General features: G+C 45.3%; 7 non-coding genes across 7 annotated transcripts; all 7 read right to left on the bottom strand.

Annotated features, from left to right (window-relative positions):
* Positions 1-4,981: 4,981 nt before the first annotated feature.
* Positions 4,982-5,172, bottom strand: LOC130320380 (U2 spliceosomal RNA). The gene has a single exon (XR_008866280.1). It is a non-coding gene; the product is annotated as a U2 spliceosomal RNA (small nuclear RNA).
* A 2,092-nt stretch (positions 5,173-7,264) lies between these two features.
* LOC130320368 (U2 spliceosomal RNA) lies at positions 7,265-7,455 on the bottom strand. Its single transcript, XR_008866269.1, has one exon. It is a non-coding gene; the product is annotated as a U2 spliceosomal RNA (small nuclear RNA).
* A 2,096-nt stretch (positions 7,456-9,551) lies between these two features.
* On the bottom strand, positions 9,552-9,742 carry LOC130320356 (U2 spliceosomal RNA). The gene has a single exon (XR_008866258.1). It is a non-coding gene; the product is annotated as a U2 spliceosomal RNA (small nuclear RNA).
* Positions 9,743-11,831: 2,089 nt separating this feature from the next.
* LOC130320541 (U2 spliceosomal RNA) lies at positions 11,832-12,022 on the bottom strand. The gene has a single exon (XR_008866417.1). It is a non-coding gene; the product is annotated as a U2 spliceosomal RNA (small nuclear RNA).
* A 2,091-nt stretch (positions 12,023-14,113) lies between these two features.
* LOC130320529 (U2 spliceosomal RNA) lies at positions 14,114-14,304 on the bottom strand. Its single transcript, XR_008866406.1, has one exon. It is a non-coding gene; the product is annotated as a U2 spliceosomal RNA (small nuclear RNA).
* Positions 14,305-16,390: 2,086 nt separating this feature from the next.
* Positions 16,391-16,581, bottom strand: LOC130320517 (U2 spliceosomal RNA). Its single transcript, XR_008866395.1, has one exon. It is a non-coding gene; the product is annotated as a U2 spliceosomal RNA (small nuclear RNA).
* A 2,091-nt stretch (positions 16,582-18,672) lies between these two features.
* LOC130320473 (U2 spliceosomal RNA) lies at positions 18,673-18,863 on the bottom strand. Its single transcript, XR_008866363.1, has one exon. It is a non-coding gene; the product is annotated as a U2 spliceosomal RNA (small nuclear RNA).
* Positions 18,864-20,699: the final 1,836 nt, after the last annotated feature.

Genomic DNA, 20,699 nt, shown 5'->3' with positions numbered 1-20,699 from the left:
GCTTGAGCCTATTTGCTAAAATTTTTGCTAAAACCTTATAGTCTGTATTTAGCAGGGTAATAGGCCTCCAATTTTCTAATTTAGAGATGTCTCCTTTTTTAAAAATCAGAGTAACAACACCATCTCTCCAGGACGCAGGTAAAATCTCAGATTTAAAAGCACAGTTAAAAATACCTAAAAGATCATCTTTTAAAATGGACCAAAAACACAGATAAAATTCAACTGGCAACCCATCCGAACCAGGTGTTTTACCATTTAAAAAACTCTTAAAAGTGCTTAAAAGTTCAGGTAAAAAGATTTCATCACAAAGGCTCTCTTGGTCAGTTTTGTCAAGTTTTGAATCCAAGGTATCTAAAACATCATTAGTAAAGGAAATATCAATATCTTTTTTATTAAAAAGCTCCTGATAAAATACTTGTGCTTCTCGCAACATCTCTTCATTAGTTATCTTCCCTTCTATTACAGATATCATTTCTTTCTTTCCCACCACCTTCTTAAAAAAGAATCTCGAACACTTTTCATCATTCTCCAGACATTGCACCTTGCTGTTAAAAATCATTTCTTTTCCTTTTTGACTAATGGCATTTTTTATTTCATTCTTTGTCTGAGCAATAACATCATCCATCTCAAGCCCGGCTTGCTTTAGTTTATAATATGTTTGGATTTTAGTGTTTAACATTTTAAACCATAACTTTTTCTCCTTAGCCTTTTGGATGCCCACACGGATAAAAAACAGTTTAGTCCACTTTTTAACATCCTCCCACCAATCCAAAATATTTTTATATTGGGATTGACGCAATCTCCATTTGTTATAAGCAGCAATAAAATCATTTTTTGTTTTCATGTCCTCTAATAAAGTAGTGTTGAGCTTCCAAACGCCTCTGCCTTTCTCTAGGCCAGGTAAAGTGACATGTGCATGTAATAACTTATGATCAGAGAAAATATTCGATAAAAGAGAAACCTCAACTAGATTAAAACTTTCCGATAAAAAAATAAAATCAATCCTGGATTTGCAGACATTATTTTCCCATGTGTAACCAGGGTCGTCTGGGTATTTTCTCCTCCAGACATCGGTAAAGTTAAAATCCTCAGTCATACTCTTAATCTGTTTCTCTGTTTTATCCACTCTGACATGCACACTTCCACTCTCACGATGATCACCACTCATACAACAATTAAAATCTCCAGCCATTAAAATAGGTGTTGAACCTGGGATAAAAGCCTGAATATCATTAATCAAGTCGGCTCTCTCATTTTTTTCAGGAGAAGCATAGATGTTAAAAAGCTTAATCTCTGAGCCATTGTACTTAATATTAACTAATAGCGCTCTACCAGGTATAATTTCTAAGAAGGACAAAACTTGTACATCTGAACCTCTAAACAAGATCCCAACACCTGAAGATCTGTTCAGATTGTCACCCGACCAGACCGATGGTCCCAAAGTCCAGCTACGACAAAGGTCCTCATAATTTGGACTATGTTCAATTCCACATTCTTGTAAAAAGAACAGAGAACAGTCCAAGGTCTCTAAAAAACTAAACAAAGCAGCCCTTCTCGTAGGGCTCTTTAGACCTCTCACATTAAGAGAGGAGCACTTTAAGGAAGCTATTCGCTACTGGAGTTTGAGTCCGATATGAAACCCACAGGTGACTCCGGGCTTTCGAACTCTTTGATATTTTTTGGATCGGACGCTGATCTTATAGAAGGCCTCCATGCATGTTGACTGTCCTCACATTCGTCTGAGCTTTTTTTGACAGGCCGTTTAATGCCAAGTTGTGGCTCATCTCCAAGTTCCTTCTTCCGCTTGATCTCCTTCACGCCAACCTCCATGGCTTCACTGCTCACTAGTGACCCTCCACCACCAGAACCCTCCACAGAAGGTCTCCCCTCTGTCTCAGGCACAGCAGAAAGGTCCATAAGCTCCGCCACGACATGAGAAGTTACAGCCGGCTTTTCTGAAGGCGCCTCAGACCGCTGGGGTGCTTTCGCAGGTGGTACTTCAGCTTGCACTACACCCACTCTCCCCGCTACACGGTCAGCCCACGATCTAGCTACACTGGAACGGAGACTGCAATCTTTAAAGGCATGGCCTTCTTCACCACAAATGTTGCAGACGATTTTAGCACAGTCCTTAGAAACATGGCCTTCTTGATTGCACCGACCACAGCGAACTGTAGTGTCCGTGCAAACTTCCATAGTATGTCCGAATTTCTTACATTTCCTACAAAAAGTAGGCATCTCGGGATAAAACAAATAGCCCTTATCCCGACCGATAGAAAAGTTGGAGGGTGGATGACACAACCCTCCAATGCCAGTAGCATCCTCCTTCATTTTCACAAAAAACTTATGTTTCCCCGTCCATAGGTCTTCTGAATTCATCACCTTATGGGAATACTTAACAGAACTGCAGTATTTCCCCAAAAAGAGCTCAATATGGGACACAGTCACAAAGGGATTGTGCATACACACAACTAGAGGAATATCGCCTCCAGTATACAACACTGTGACCGTGATCCCATCAAGCTCAGCAAGGTCTTGATTGCTTTTCAGCTTCTCAAAAAGATTCTGGCATGCATAAGCAGAGTCCAGAGTTAGGATGAAGCTGCCCTTCCGAGGATCTCTGAGACAGACGATGTTCTCTTTCTTCACCCCAAGAAGCTTGTAGAGAGTTTCTTTCACAAAATAAGAAAGTTGGACGAGTTCTTGCTTGTCTTCATCAACATCAAAGCGAAAGGAAAAACGAATCCGCGTTTCACCGGATGTAAGGTAACGGATGCGAACACCCATCTTGTCGATCGCCTTTTCGGTTCCTCGTAGCAGCCCCCCTTGGAAAAGGTAGGACAAACTCCCAGGATCCTCCTGACCAGACACTTGATCTAGCCAAAAGGCCGAGAAGCGATAACCGTGAAAGGGGCGGGCCCAACAAGGTCCCCTTCATGGGCACTATCACTGCTTGCTGTCAGGGAGGCTGCCAGACAATTTTCCATGCACACTCTGGGCTGGGGGGCAGTCAACCACCAGTACACACAGCAGAACCTAAACCCATACCATTATTGCTAAGCAGCAAGACAGGGGCCCATTGCACTCCCACGGGGCCTTTTTAAATGCAATCCATAACCCGGATTTGCCAGGAACCCTTCTTACTCCTCCTACTTGCATGTGACACTGGGCTTAGGATCTGCATAGGAAACACACACACAAGCACACACCTACCTTTGTTGCCTGCAGATGCCTCCTTGGCTGTCCCCAAACGGTATCAAACCAACACCCACGGGAAGCTGTAAGCATAGAGGACATGCCTGCACCCCATTGGACTTACCTGTGTGGGTTAAATCCGGGTTATTTGACAACCTATGGCGGTGATGGTTCTGCTCAGGCAGAGCAGTGCTGATGCTCCTCATAAAGCTGTCGCTGCTGTTCTAGGTGACATCACAAATCCCTATGGTTACATACACAACAAAGCTGGGTTGTTGTTGTTTACACTCTGCAAGGCCTGTGGAAGTGAGTGACATCATAGCACTGTAGTTCTGAGGGTTCTAGATGGATGCAACAATCTCCTGTTGCTTCTATGAAGGCCATAATAGACGACATCACCAAACAGCTCCATAGTCACATACACAGCAAAGGAGAGATGTTGTTTACACCTAGTGATGTCAGTGGTATTGAGTGACATCACAGCACAGTGCTAAGGCTCCTGGGCCTGGACACAGCAGCGGCTGCAATATCTCAACGGAGAATACGTTTATATATATGTGTGTGTGTGCGCGTATATATATATATATATATATATATATATATATATATATATATATATCTCCGCCGAAATCACTTTTAAACCCATTTCCACCTTTTTTTCCCTTCTCTTCCTCTTACTTTTTTTTCACGTTTTTTTACGTTTTTCTCCTTTTCGCCTCTTTTCTGGGCGTATTATTCTTCTTTTTCTTCTTTTTTTTCGTCTAATGCATACCCCATCAGTGCAGCAATGCTTATTCAATACCGCCAGCAGATGGAGACACTGGGGGATAATTTTCTAAGGATTTATACTGATTTTTCCTGTCTGAATTTGTCGCACAGAAAGTTGCAGGCCAAATATGTGTGACATTTCTGCGACTTTAGCTTCTAGAGCATTTTTACAACATTATACATAGGTGCTGAATACATAAAAAGCGACTGTTCAGCGACAGACAAGTCGCATCGGCTGAAAGTAGGCCAGAATGTCAGTCCATGTTGGAGCAGGTTTAGATACAGTCTAAAGTATAGATCTCAAAGTCTGTGCACAGAATTTAGCAAGGGCCTCGCACCTTCTGATGCATCAGGTAGGTGCACAATAGCATAGCCTAACCCTCTGTACTTTGGTCTATATTGATGCGGGACATAGACAGCCAGCTGATGACCAATCCATTAGTGCAATGGATGGCTGGAAGCATTTGTCTTTGCCTTTGCAATACCACAGAAGCAATGCATGGTCAATGTACAGCAATGACACACCTGTGTGAACAGCCAGGAGACCCCCCCCCCCCCCCCATGTTATGTTACATAGTTACATAGTTAGTACGGTCGAAAAAAGACATATGTCCATCAAGTTCAACCAGGGAATTAAGGGGTAGGGGTGTGGCGCGATATTGGGGAAGGGATGAGATTTTATATTTCTTCATAAGCATTAATCTTATTTTGTCAATTAGGAACATTCAGCACCCACCCGCTATCAAGGCAGCTGCCTATCATGTCATGCCCTACCTGCACAGGTGTGCTGGCTACTCAAATGATCCAATTAAGGAGGCCATTTAGTCAGCAGCAGCAGAAGTCCTGTGCCTGGACGCTCCAACAGGGGCCAGACACAAGCAGAAGCAGAAGCAGCAGAAGCAGCAGCACCACCTTTTGTTTTTTGGCTGCAGCAGCAAGGCCCACAGGGCTGGCTAGCTGGCTAGCCAGCAAGCAGGTAGCAATGAAAGTAGGAATCTTTCTTTTTAACCCTGTAAGGGGGTGGTGCACTGTACCCGAAGATACTGCCATATCGGGTCAATGCATAGGGCGACGGAAGCAAGCTTCGAAATCGGCCCCCGTTCTCAAAAATCCATTTAATATATGGTCCCCAGATAGGGGACGTATCAGATATTAAACTGATAAGAACAGATACTACACTTGATCTTAGCCAAAAGGCCGAGAAGCGATAACCGTGAAAGGGGCGGGCCCAACAAGGTCCCCTTCATGGGCACTATCACTGCTTGCTGTCAGGGAGGCTGCCAGACAATTTTCCATGCACACTCTGGGCTGGGGGGCAGTCAACCACCAGTACACACAGCAGAACCTAAACCCATACCATTATTGCTAAGCAGCAAGACAGGGGCCCATTGCACTCCCACGGGGCCTTTTTAAATGCAATCCATAACCCGGATTTGCCAGGAACCCTTCTTACTCCTCCTACTTGCATGTGACACTGGGCTTAGGATCTGCATAGGAAACACACACACAAGCACACACCTACCTTTGTTGCCTGCAGATGCCTCCTTGGCTGTCCCCAAACGGTATCAAACCAACACCCACGGGAAGCTGTAAGCATAGAGGACATGCCTGCACCCCATTGGACTTACCTGTGTGGGTTAAATCCGGGTTATTTGACAACCTATGGCGGTGATGGTTCTGCTCAGGCAGAGCAGTGCTGATGCTCCTCATAAAGCTGTCGCTGCTGTGAAGGTTCTAGGTGACATCACAAATCCCTATGGTTACATACACAACAAAGCTGGGTTGTTGTTGTTTACACTCTGCAAGGCCTGTGGAAGTGAGTGACATCATAGCACTGTAGTTCTGAGGGTTCTAGATGGATGCAACAATCTCCTGTTGCTTCTATGAAGGCCATAATAGACGACATCACCAAACAGCTCCATAGTCACATACACAGCAAAGGAGAGATGTTGTTTACACCTAGTGATGTCAGTGGTATTGAGTGACATCACAGCACAGTGCTAAGGCTCCTGGGCCTGGACACAGCAGCGGCTGCAATATCTCAACGGAGAATACGTTTATATATATGTGTGTGTGTGCGCGTATATATATATATATATATATATATATATATATATATATATATATTCTCCGCCGAAATCACTTTTAAACCCATTTCCACCTTTTTTTCCCTTCTCTTCCTCTTACTTTTTTTTCACGTTTTTTTACGTTTTTCTCCTTTTCGCCTCTTTTCTGGGCGTATTATTCTTCTTTTTCTTCTTTTTTTTCGTCTAATGCATACCCCATCAGTGCAGCAATGCTTATTCAATACCGCCAGCAGATGGAGACACTGGGGGATAATTTTCTAAGGATTTATACTGATTTTTCCTGTCTGAATTTGTCGCACAGAAAGTTGCAGGCCAAATATGTGTGACATTTCTGCGACTTTAGCTTCTAGAGCATTTTTACAACATTATACATAGGTGCTGAATACATAAAAAGCGACTGTTCAGCGACAGACAAGTCGCATCGGCTGAAAGTAGGCCAGAATGTCAGTCCATGTTGGAGCAGGTTTAGATACAGTCTAAAGTATAGATCTCAAAGTCTGTGCACAGAATTTAGCAAGGGCCTCGCACCTTCTGATGCATCAGGTAGGTGCACAATAGCATAGCCTAACCCTCTGTACTTTGGTCTATATTGATGCGGGACATAGACAGCCAGCTGATGACCAATCCATTAGTGCAATGGATGGCTGGAAGCATTTGTCTTTGCCTTTGCAATACCACAGAAGCAATGCATGGTCAATGTACAGCAATGACACACCTGTGTGAACAGCCAGGAGACCCCCCCCCCCCCCCCATGTTATGTTACATAGTTACATAGTTAGTACGGTCGAAAAAAGACATATGTCCATCAAGTTCAACCAGGGAATTAAGGGGTAGGGGTGTGGCGCGATATTGGGGAAGGGATGAGATTTTATATTTCTTCATAAGCATTAATCTTATTTTGTCAATTAGGAACATTCAGCACCCACCCGCTATCAAGGCAGCTGCCTATCATGTCATGCCCTACCTGCACAGGTGTGCTGGCTACTCAAATGATCCAATTAAGGAGGCCATTTAGTCAGCAGCAGCAGAAGTCCTGTGCCTGGACGCTCCAACAGGGGCCAGACACAAGCAGAAGCAGAAGCAGCAGAAGCAGCAGCAGCAGCACCACCTTTTGTTTTTTGGCTGCAGCAGCAAGGCCCACAGGGCTGGCTAGCTGGCTAGCCAGCAAGCAGGTAGCAATGAAAGTAGGAATCTTTCTTTTTAACCCTGTAAGGGGGTGGTGCACTGTACCCGAAGATACTGCCATATCGGGTCAATGCATAGGGCGACGGAAGCAAGCTTCGAAATCGGCCCCCGTTCTCAAAAATCCATTTAATATATGGTCCCCAGATAGGGGACGTATCAGATATTAAACTGATAAGAACAGATACTACACTTGATCTTAGCCAAAAGGCCGAGAAGCGATAACCGTGAAAGGGGCGGGCCCAACAAGGTCCCCTTCATGGGCACTATCACTGCTTGCTGTCAGGGAGGCTGCCAGACAATTTTCCATGCACACTCTGGGCTGGGGGGCAGTCAACCACCAGTACACACAGCAGAACCTAAACCCATACCATTATTGCTAAGCAGCAAGACAGGGGCCCATTGCACTCCCACGGGGCCTTTTTAAATGCAATCCATAACCCGGATTTGCCAGGAACCCTTCTTACTCCTCCTACTTGCATGTGACACTGGGCTTAGGATCTGCATAGGAAACACACACACAAGCACACACCTACCTTTGTTGCCTGCAGATGCCTCCTTGGCTGTCCCCAAACGGTATCAAACCAACACCCACGGGAAGCTGTAAGCATAGAGGACATGCCTGCACCCCATTGGACTTACCTGTGTGGGTTAAATCCGGGTTATTTGACAACCTATGGCGGTGATGGTTCTGCTCAGGCAGAGCAGTGCTGATGCTCCTCATAAAGCTGTCGCTGCTGTGAAGGTTCTAGGTGACATCACAAATCCCTATGGTTACATACACAACAAAGCTGGGTTGTTGTTGTTTACACTCTGCAAGGCCTGTGGAAGTGAGTGACATCATAGCACTGTAGTTCTGAGGGTTCTAGATGGATGCAACAATCTCCTGTTGCTTCTATGAAGGCCATAATAGACGACATCACCAAACAGCTCCATAGTCACATACACAGCAAAGGAGAGATGTTGTTTACACCTAGTGATGTCAGTGGTATTGAGTGACATCACAGCACAGTGCTAAGGCTCCTGGGCCTGGACACAGCAGCGGCTGCAATATCTCAACGGAGAATACGTTTATATATATGTGTGTGTGTGCGCGTATATATATATATATATATATATATATATATATATATATATATATCTCCGCCGAAATCACTTTTAAACCCATTTCCACCTTTTTTTCCCTTCTCTTCCTCTTACTTTTTTTTCACGTTTTTTTACGTTTTTCTCCTTTTCGCCTCTTTTCTGGGCGTATTATTCTTCTTTTTCTTCTTTTTTTTCGTCTAATGCATACCCCATCAGTGCAGCAATGCTTATTCAATACCGCCAGCAGATGGAGACACTGGGGGATAATTTTCTAAGGATTTATACTGATTTTTCCTGTCTGAATTTGTCGCACAGAAAGTTGCAGGCCAAATATGTGTGACATTTCTGCGACTTTAGCTTCTAGAGCATTTTTACAACATTATACATAGGTGCTGAATACATAAAAAGCGACTGTTCAGCGACAGACAAGTCGCATCGGCTGAAAGTAGGCCAGAATGTCAGTCCATGTTGGAGCAGGTTTAGATACAGTCTAAAGTATAGATCTCAAAGTCTGTGCACAGAATTTAGCAAGGGCCTCGCACCTTCTGATGCATCAGGTAGGTGCACAATAGCATAGCCTAACCCTCTGTACTTTGGTCTATATTGATGCGGGACATAGACAGCCAGCTGATGACCAATCCATTAGTGCAATGGATGGCTGGAAGCATTTGTCTTTGCCTTTGCAATACCACAGAAGCAATGCATGGTCAATGTACAGCAATGACACACCTGTGTGAACAGACAGCCAGGAGACCCCCCCCCCCCCCCCCATGTTATGTTACATAGTTACATAGTTAGTACGGTCGAAAAAAGACATATGTCCATCAAGTTCAACCAGGGAATTAAGGGGTAGGGGTGTGGCGCGATATTGGGGAAGGGATGAGATTTTATATTTCTTCATAAGCATTAATCTTATTTTGTCAATTAGGAACATTCAGCACCCACCCGCTATCAAGGCAGCTGCCTATCATGTCATGCCCTACCTGCACAGGTGTGCTGGCTACTCAAATGATCCAATTAAGGAGGCCATTTAGTCAGCAGCAGCAGAAGTCCTGTGCCTGGACGCTCCAACAGGGGCCAGACACAAGCAGAAGCAGAAGCAGCAGAAGCAGCAGCAGCAGCACCACCTTTTGTTTTTTGGCTGCAGCAGCAAGGCCCACAGGGCTGGCTAGCTGGCTAGCCAGCAAGCAGGTAGCAATGAAAGTAGGAATCTTTCTTTTTAACCCTGTAAGGGGGTGGTGCACTGTACCCGAAGATACTGCCATATCGGGTCAATGCATAGGGCGACGGAAGCAAGCTTCGAAATCGGCCCCCGTTCTCAAAAATCCATTTAATATATGGTCCCCAGATAGGGGACGTATCAGATATTAAACTGATAAGAACAGATACTACACTTGATCTTAGCCAAAAGGCCGAGAAGCGATAACCGTGAAAGGGGCGGGCCCAACAAGGTCCCCTTCATGGGCACTATCACTGCTTGCTGTCAGGGAGGCTGCCAGACAATTTTCCATGCACACTCTGGGCTGGGGGGCAGTCAACCACCAGTACACACAGCAGAACCTAAACCCATACCATTATTGCTAAGCAGCAAGACAGGGGCCCATTGCACTCCCACGGGGCCTTTTTAAATGCAATCCATAACCCGGATTTGCCAGGAACCCTTCTTACTCCTCCTACTTGCATGTGACACTGGGCTTAGGATCTGCATAGGAAACACACACACAAGCACACACCTACCTTTGTTGCCTGCAGATGCCTCCTTGGCTGTCCCCAAACGGTATCAAACCAACACCCACGGGAAGCTGTAAGCATAGAGGACATGCCTGCACCCCATTGGACTTACCTGTGTGGGTTAAATCCGGGTTATTTGACAACCTATGGCGGTGATGGTTCTGCTCAGGCAGAGCAGTGCTGATGCTCCTCATAAAGCTGTCGCTGCTGTGAAGGTTCTAGGTGACATCACAAATCCCTATGGTTACATACACAACAAAGCTGGGTTGTTGTTGTTTACACTCTGCAAGGCCTGTGGAAGTGAGTGACATCATAGCACTGTAGTTCTGAGGGTTCTAGATGGATGCAACAATCTCCTGTTGCTTCTATGAAGGCCATAATAGACGACATCACCAAACAGCTCCATAGTCACATACACAGCAAAGGAGAGATGTTGTTTACACCTAGTGATGTCAGTGGTATTGAGTGACATCACAGCACAGTGCTAAGGCTCCTGGGCCTGGACACAGCAGCGGCTGCAATATCTCAACGGAGAATACGTTTATATATATGTGTGTGTGTGCGCGTATATATATATATATATATATATATATATATATATATATATATATATTCTCCGCCGAAATCACTTTTAAACCCATTTCCACCTTTTTTTCCCTTCTCTTCCTCTTACTTTTTTTTCACGTTTTTTTACGTTTTTCTCCTTTTCGCCTCTTTTCTGGGCGTATTATTCTTCTTTTTCTTCTTTTTTTTCGTCTAATGCATACCCCATCAGTGCAGCAATGCTTATTCAATACCGCCAGCAGATGGAGACACTGGGGGATAATTTTCTAAGGATTTATACTGATTTTTCCTGTCTGAATTTGTCGCACAGAAAGTTGCAGGCCAAATATGTGTGACATTTCTGCGACTTTAGCTTCTAGAGCATTTTTACAACATTATACATAGGTGCTGAATACATAAAAAGCGACTGTTCAGCGACAGACAAGTCGCATCGGCTGAAAGTAGGCCAGAATGTCAGTCCATGTTGGAGCAGGTTTAGATACAGTCTAAAGTATAGATCTCAAAGTCTGTGCACAGAATTTAGCAAGGGCCTCGCACCTTCTGATGCATCAGGTAGGTGCACAATAGCATAGCCTAACCCTCTGTACTTTGGTCTATATTGATGCGGGACATAGACAGCCAGCTGATGACCAATCCATTAGTGCAATGGATGGCTGGAAGCATTTGTCTTTGCCTTTGCAATACCACAGAAGCAATGCATGGTCAATGTACAGCAATGACACACCTGTGTGAACAGCCAGGAGACCCCCCCCCCCCCCCCCATGTTATGTTACATAGTTACATAGTTAGTACGGTCGAAAAAAGACATATGTCCATCAAGTTCAACCAGGGAATTAAGGGGTAGGGGTGTGGCGCGATATTGGGGAAGGGATGAGATTTTATATTTCTTCATAAGCATTAATCTTATTTTGTCAATTAGGAACATTCAGCACCCACCCGCTATCAAGGCAGCTGCCTATCATGTCATGCCCTACCTGCACAGGTGTGCTGGCTACTCAAATGATCCAATTAAGGAGGCCATTTAGTCAGCAGCAGCAGAAGTCCTGTGCCTGGACGCTCCAACAGGGGCCAGACACAAGCAGAAGCAGAAGCAGCAGAAGCAGCAGCACCACCTTTTGTTTTTTGGCTGCAGCAGCAAGGCCCACAGGGCTGGCTAGCTGGCTAGCCAGCAAGCAGGTAGCAATGAAAGTAGGAATCTTTCTTTTTAACCCTGTAAGGGGGTGGTGCACTGTACCCGAAGATACTGCCATATCGGGTCAATGCATAGGGCGACGGAAGCAAGCTTCGAAATCGGCCCCCGTTCTCAAAAATCCATTTAATATATGGTCCCCAGATAGGGGACGTATCAGATATTAAACTGATAAGAACAGATACTACACTTGATCTTAGCCAAAAGGCCGAGAAGCGATAACCGTGAAAGGGGCGGGCCCAACAAGGTCCCCTTCATGGGCACTATCACTGCTTGCTGTCAGGGAGGCTGCCAGACAATTTTCCATGCACACTCTGGGCTGGGGGGCAGTCAACCACCAGTACACACAGCAGAACCTAAACCCATACCATTATTGCTAAGCAGCAAGACAGGGGCCCATTGCACTCCCACGGGGCCTTTTTAAATGCAATCCATAACCCGGATTTGCCAGGAACCCTTCTTACTCCTCCTACTTGCATGTGACACTGGGCTTAGGATCTGCATAGGAAACACACACACAAGCACACACCTACCTTTGTTGCCTGCAGATGCCTCCTTGGCTGTCCCCAAACGGTATCAAACCAACACCCACGGGAAGCTGTAAGCATAGAGGACATGCCTGCACCCCATTGGACTTACCTGTGTGGGTTAAATCCGGGTTATTTGACAACCTATGGCGGTGATGGTTCTGCTCAGGCAGAGCAGTGCTGATGCTCCTCATAAAGCTGTCGCTGCTGTGAAGGTTCTAGGTGACATCACAAATCCCTATGGTTACATACACAACAAAGCTGGGTTGTTGTTGTTTACACTCTGCAAGGCCTGTGGAAGTGAGTGACATCATAGCACTGTAGTTCTGAGGGTTCTAGATGGATGCAACAATCTCCTGTTGCTTCTATGAAGGCCATAATAGACGACATCACCAAACAGCTCCATAGTCACATACACAGCAAAGGAGAGATGTTGTTTACACCTAGTGATGTCAGTGGTATTGAGTGACATCACAGCACAGTGCTAAGGCTCCTGGGCCTGGACACAGCAGCGGCTGCAATATCTCAACGGAGAATACGTTTATATATATGTGTGTGTGTGCGCGTATATATATATATATATATATATATATATATATATATATATATTCTCCGCCGAAATCACTTTTAAACCCATTTCCACCTTTTTTTCCCTTCTCTTCCTCTTACTTTTTTTTCACGTTTTTTTACGTTTTTCTCCTTTTCGCCTCTTTTCTGGGCGTATTATTCTTCTTTTTCTTCTTTTTTTTCGTCTAATGCATACCCCATCAGTGCAGCAATGCTTATTCAATACCGCCAGCAGATGGAGACACTGGGGGATAATTTTCTAAGGATTTATACTGATTTTTCCTGTCTGAATTTGTCGCACAGAAAGTTGCAGGCCAAATATGTGTGACATTTCTGCGACTTTAGCTTCTAGAGCATTTTTACAACATTATACATAGGTGCTGAATACATAAAAAGCGACTGTTCAGCGACAGACAAGTCGCATCGGCTGAAAGTAGGCCAGAATGTCAGTCCATGTTGGAGCAGGTTTAGATACAGTCTAAAGTATAGATCTCAAAGTCTGTGCACAGAATTTAGCAAGGGCCTCGCACCTTCTGATGCATCAGGTAGGTGCACAATAGCATAGCCTAACCCTCTGTACTTTGGTCTATATTGATGCGGGACATAGACAGCCAGCTGATGACCAATCCATTAGTGCAATGGATGGCTGGAAGCATTTGTCTTTGCCTTTGCAATACCACAGAAGCAATGCATGGTCAATGTACAGCAATGACACACCTGTGTGAACAGCCAGGAGACCCCCCCCCCCCCCCCCATGTTATGTTACATAGTTACATAGTTAGTACGGTCGAAAAAAGACATATGTCCATCAAGTTCAACCAGGGAATTAAGGGGTAGGGGTGTGGCGCGATATTGGGGAAGGGATGAGATTTTATATTTCTTCATAAGCATTAATCTTATTTTGTCAATTAGGAACATTCAGCACCCACCCGCTATCAAGGCAGCTGCCTATCATGTCATGCCCTACCTGCACAGGTGTGCTGGCTACTCAAATGATCCAATTAAGGAGGCCATTTAGTCAGCAGCAGCAGAAGTCCTGTGCCTGGACGCTCCAACAGGGGCCAGACACAAGCAGAAGCAGAAGCAGCAGAAGCAGCAGCAGCAGCACCACCTTTTGTTTTTTGGCTGCAGCAGCAAGGCCCACAGGGCTGGCTAGCTGGCTAGCCAGCAAGCAGGTAGCAATGAAAGTAGGAATCTTTCTTTTTAACCCTGTAAGGGGGTGGTGCACTGTACCCGAAGATACTGCCATATCGGGTCAATGCATAGGGCGACGGAAGCAAGCTTCGAAATCGGCCCCCGTTCTCAAAAATCCATTTAATATATGGTCCCCAGATAGGGGACGTATCAGATATTAAACTGATAAGAACAGATACTACACTTGATCTTAGCCAAAAGGCCGAGAAGCGATAACCGTGAAAGGGGCGGGCCCAACAAGGTCCCCTTCATGGGCACTATCACTGCTTGCTGTCAGGGAGGCTGCCAGACAATTTTCCATGCACACTCTGGGCTGGGGGGCAGTCAACCACCAGTACACACAGCAGAACCTAAACCCATACCATTATTGCTAAGCAGCAAGACAGGGGCCCATTGCACTCCCACGGGGCCTTTTTAAATGCAATCCATAACCCGGATTTGCCAGGAACCCTTCTTACTCCTCCTACTTGCATGTGACACTGGGCTTAGGATCTGCATAGGAAACACACACACAAGCACACACCTACCTTTGTTGCCTGCAGATGCCTCCTTGGCTGTCCCCAAACGGTATCAAACCAACACCCACGGGAAGCTGTAAGCATAGAGGACATGCCTGCACCCCATTGGACTTACCTGTGTGGGTTAAATCCGGGTTATTTGACAACCTATGGCGGTGATGGTTCTGCTCAGGCAGAGCAGTGCTGATGCTCCTCATAAAGCTGTCGCTGCTGTGAAGGTTCTAGGTGACATCACAAATCCCTATGGTTACATACACAACAAAGCTGGGTTGTTGTTGTTTACACTCTGCAAGGCCTGTGGAAGTGAGTGACATCATAGCACTGTAGTTCTGAGGGTTCTAGATGGATGCAACAATCTCCTGTTGCTTCTATGAAGGCCATAATAGACGACATCACCAAACAGCTCCATAGTCACATACACAGCAAAGGAGAGATGTTGTTTACACCTAGTGATGTCAGTGGTATTGAGTGACATCACAGCACAGTGCTAAGGCTCCTGGGCCTGGACACAGCAGCGGCTGCAATATCTCAACGGAGAATACGTTTATATATATGTGTGTGTGTGCGCGTATATATATATATATATATATATATATATATATATATATATATTTCTCCGCCGAAATCACTTTTAAACCCATTTCCACCTTTTTTTCCCTTCTCTTCCTCTTACTTTTTTTTCACGTTTTTTTACGTTTTTCTCCTTTTCGCCTCTTTTCTGGGCGTATTATTCTTCTTTTTCTTCTTTTTTTTCGTCTAATGCATACCCCATCAGTGCAGCAATGCTTATTCAATACCGCCAGCAGATGGAGACACTGGGGGATAATTTTCTAAGGATTTATACTGATTTTTCCTGTCTGAATTTGTCGCACAGAAAGTTGCAGGCCAAATATGTGTGACATTTCTGCGACTTTAGCTTCTAGAGCATTTTTACAACATTATACATAGGTGCTGAATACATAAAAAGCGACTGTTCAGCGACAGACAAGTCGCATCGGCTGAAAGTAGGCCAGAATGTCAGTCCATGTTGGAGCAGGTTTAGATACAGTCTAAAGTATAGATCTCAAAGTCTGTGCACAGAATTTAGCAAGGGCCTCGCACCTTCTGATGCATCAGGTAGGTGCACAATAGCATAGCCTAACCCTCTGTACTTTGGTCTATATTGATGCGGGACATAGACAGCCAGCTGATGACCAATCCATTAGTGCAATGGATGGCTGGAAGCATTTGTCTTTGCCTTTGCAATACCACAGAAGCAATGCATGGTCAATGTACAGCAATGACACACCTGTGTGAACAGCCAGGAGACCCCCCCCCCCCCCCCCATGTTATGTTACATAGTTACATAGTTAGTACGGTCGAAAAAAGACATATGTCCATCAAGTTCAACCAGGGAATTAAGGGGTAGGGGTGTGGCGCGATATTGGGGAAGGGATGAGATTTTATATTTCTTCATAAGCATTAATCTTATTTTGTCAATTAGGAACATTCAGCACCCACCCGCTATCAAGGCAGCTGCCTATCATGTCATGCCCTACCTGCACAGGTGTGCTGGCTACTCAAATGATCCAATTAAGGAGGCCATTTAGTCAGCAGCAGCAGAAGTCCTGTGCCTGGACGCTCCAACAGGGGCCAGACACAAGCAGAAGCAGCAGAAGCAGCAGCAGCAGCACCACCTTTTGTTTTTTGGCTGCAGCAGCAAGGCCCACAGGGCTGGCTAGCTGGCTAGCCAGCAAGCAGGTAGCAATGAAAGTAGGAATCTTTCTTTTTAACCCTGTAAGGGGGTGGTGCACTGTACCCGAAGATACTGCCATATCGGGTCAATGCATAGGGCGACGGAAGCAAGCTTCGAAATCGGCCCCCGTTCTCAAAAATCCATTTAATATATGGTCCCCAGATAGGGGACGTATCAGATATTAAACTGATAAGAACAGATACTACACTTGATCTTAGCCAAAAGGCCGAGAAGCGATAACCGTGAAAGGGGCGGGCCCAACAAGGTCCCCTTCATGGGCACTATCACTGCTTGCTGTCAGGGAGGCTGCCAGACAATTTTCCATGCACACTCTGGGCTGGGGGGCAGTCAACCACCAGTACACACAGCAGAACCTAAACCCATACCATTATTGCTAAGCAGCAAGACAGGGGCCCATTGCACTCCCACGGGGCCTTTTTAAATGCAATCCATAACCCGGATTTGCCAGGAACCCTTCTTACTCCTCCTACTTGCATGTGACACTGGGCTTAGGATCTGCATAGGAAACACACACACAAGCACACACCTACCTTTGTTGCCTGCAGATGCCTCCTTGGCTGTCCCCAAACGGTATCAAACCAACACCCACGGGAAGCTGTAAGCATAGAGGACATGCCTGCACCCCATTGGACTTACCTGTGTGGGTTAAATCCGGGTTATTTGACAACCTATGGCGGTGATGGTTCTGCTCAGGCAGAGCAGTGCTGATGCTCCTCATAAAGCTGTCGCTGCTGTGAAGGTTCTAGGTGACATCACAAATCCCTATGGTTACATACACAACAAAGCTGGGTTGTTGTTGTTTACACTCTGCAAGGCCTGTGGAAGTGAGTGACATCATAGCACTGTAGTTCTGAGGGTTCTAGATGGATGCAACAATCTCCTGTTGCTTCTATGAAGGCCATAATAGACGACATCACCAAACAGCTCCATAGTCACATACACAGCAAAGGAGAGATGTTGTTTACACCTAGTGATGTCAGTGGTATTGAGTGACATCACAGCACAGTGCTAAGGCTCCTGGGCCTGGACACAGCAGCGGCTGCAATATCTCAACGGAGAATACGTTTATATATATGTGTGTGTGTGCGCGTATATATATATATATATATATATATATATATATATATATATATATTCTCCGCCGAAATCACTTTTAAACCCATTTCCACCTTTTTTTCCCTTCTCTTCCTCTTACTTTTTTTTCACGTTTTTTTACGTTTTTCTCCTTTTCGCCTCTTTTCTGGGCGTATTATTCTTCTTTTTCTTCTTTTTTTTCGTCTAATGCATACCCCATCAGTGCAGCAATGCTTATTCAATACCGCCAGCAGATGGAGACACTGGGGGATAATTTTCTAAGGATTTATACTGATTTTTCCTGTCTGAATTTGTCGCACAGAAAGTTGCAGGCCAAATATGTGTGACATTTCTGCGACTTTAGCTTCTAGAGCATTTTTACAACATTATACATAGGTGCTGAATACATAAAAAGCGACTGTTCAGCGACAGACAAGTCGCATCGGCTGAAAGTAGGCCAGAATGTCAGTCCATGTTGGAGCAGGTTTAGATACAGTCTAAAGTATAGATCTCAAAGTCTGTGCACAGAATTTAGCAAGGGCCTCGCACCTTCTGATGCATCAGGTAGGTGCACAATAGCATAGCCTAACCCTCTGTACTTTGGTCTATATTGATGCGGGACATAGACAGCCAGCTGATGACCAATCCATTAGTGCAATGGATGGCTGGAAGCATTTGTCTTTGCCTTTGCAATACCACAGAAGCAATGCATGGTCAATGTACAGCAATGACACACCTGTGTGAACAGCCAGGAGACCCCCCCCCCCCCCCATGTTATGTTACATAGTTACATAGTTAGTACGGTCGAAAAAAGACATATGTCCATCAAGTTCAACCAGGGAATTAAGGGGTAGGGGTGTGGCGCGATATTGGGGAAGGGATGAGATTTTATATTTCTTCATAAGCATTAATCTTATTTTGTCAATTAGGAACATTCAGCACCCACCCGCTATCAAGGCAGCTGCCTATCATGTCATGCCCTACCTGCACAGGTGTGCTGGCTACTCAAATGATCCAATTAAGGAGGCCATTTAGTCAGCAGCAGCAGAAGTCCTGTGCCTGGACGCTCCAACAGGGGCCAGACACAAGCAGAAGCAGAAGCAGCAGAAGCAGCAGCAGCAGCACCACCTTTTGTTTTTTGGCTGCAGCAGCAAGGCCCACAGGGCTGGCTAGCTGGCTAGCCAGCAAGCAGGTAGCAATGAAAGTAGGAATCTTTCTTTTTAACCCTGTAAGGGGGTGGTGCACTGTACCCGAAGATACTGCCATATCGGGTCAATGCATAGGGCGACGGAAGCAAGCTTCGAAATCGGCCCCCGTTCTCAAAAATCCATTTAATATATGGTCCCCAGATAGGGGACGTATCAGATATTAAACTGATAAGAACAGATACTACACTTGATCTTAGCCAAAAGGCCGAGAAGCGATAACCGTGAAAGGGGCGGGCCCAACAAGGTCCCCTTCATGGGCACTATCACTGCTTGCTGTCAGGGAGGCTGCCAGACAATTTTCCATGCACACTCTGGGCTGGGGGGCAGTCAACCACCAGTACACACAGCAGAACCTAAACCCATACCATTATTGCTAAGCAGCAAGACAGGGGCCCATTGCACTCCCACGGGGCCTTTTTAAATGCAATCCATAACCCGGATTTGCCAGGAACCCTTCTTACTCCTCCTACTTGCATGTGACACTGGGCTTAGGATCTGCATAGGAAACACACACACAAGCACACACCTACCTTTGTTGCCTGCAGATGCCTCCTTGGCTGTCCCCAAACGGTATCAAACCAACACCCACGGGAAGCTGTAAGCATAGAGGACATGCCTGCACCCCATTGGACTTACCTGTGTGGGTTAAATCCGGGTTATTTGACAACCTATGGCGGTGATGGTTCTGCTCAGGCAGAGCAGTGCTGATGCTCCTCATAAAGCTGTCGCTGCTGTGAAGGTTCTAGGTGACATCACAAATCCCTATGGTTACATACACAACAAAGCTGGGTTGTTGTTGTTTACACTCTGCAAGGCCTGTGGAAGTGAGTGACATCATAGCACTGTAGTTCTGAGGGTTCTAGATGGATGCAACAATCTCCTGTTGCTTCTATGAAGGCCATAATAGACGACATCACCAAACAGCTCCATAGTCACATACACAGCAAAGGAGAGATGTTGTTTACACCTAGTGATGTCAGTGGTATTGAGTGACATCACAGCACAGTGCTAAGGCTCCTGGGCCTGGACACAGCAGCGGCTGCAATATCTCAACGGAGAATACGTTTATATATATGTGTGTGTGTGCGCGTATATATATATATATATATATATATATATATATATATATATATATTTCTCCGCCGAAATCACTTTTAAACCCATTTCCACCTTTTTTTCCCTTCTCTTCCTCTTACTTTTTTTTCACGTTTTTTTACGTTTTTCTCCTTTTCGCCTCTTTTCTGGGCGTATTATTCTTCTTTTTCTTCTTTTTTTTCGTCTAATGCATACCCCATCAGTGCAGCAATGCTTATTCAATACCGCCAGCAGATGGAGACACTGGGGGATAATTTTCTAAGGATTTATACTGATTTTTCCTGTCTGAATTTGTCGCACAGAAAGTTGCAGGCCAAATATGTGTGACATTTCTGCGACTTTAGCTTCTAGAGCATTTTTACAACATTATACATAGGTGCTGAATACATAAAAAGCGACTGTTCAGCGACAGACAAGTCGCATCGGCTGAAAGTAGGCCAGAATGTCAGTCCATGTTGGAGCAGGTTTAGATACAGTCTAAAGTATAGATCTCAAAGTCTGTGCACAGAATTTAGCAAGGGCCTCGCACCTTCTGATGCATCAGGTAGGTGCACAATAGCATAGCCTAACCCTCTGTACTTTGGTCTATATTGATGCGGGACATAGACAGCCAGCTGATGACCAATCCATTAGTGCAATGGATGGCTGGAAGCATTTGTCTTTGCCTTTGCAATACCACAGAAGCAATGCATGGTCAATGTACAGCAATGACACACCTGTGTGAACAGCCAGGAGACCCCCCCCCCCCCCCCATGTTATGTTACATAGTTACATAGTTAGTACGGTCGAAAAAAGACATATGTCCATCAAGTTCAACCAGGGAATTAAGGGGTAGGGGTGTGGCGCGATATTGGGGAAGGGATGAGATTTTATATTTCTTCATAAGCATTAATCTTATTTTGTCAATTAGGAACATTCAGCACCCACCCGCTATCAAGGCAGCTGCCTATCATGTCAT

This window comes from Hyla sarda, unplaced genomic scaffold (assembly GCF_029499605.1).
Source record: "Hyla sarda isolate aHylSar1 unplaced genomic scaffold, aHylSar1.hap1 scaffold_220, whole genome shotgun sequence".
Lineage (NCBI taxonomy): Eukaryota > Metazoa > Chordata > Amphibia > Anura > Hylidae > Hyla > Hyla sarda.
The sequence above is the reverse complement of the archived record's forward strand: the minus strand, read 5'-3'. Positions and strand labels throughout refer to the sequence as shown.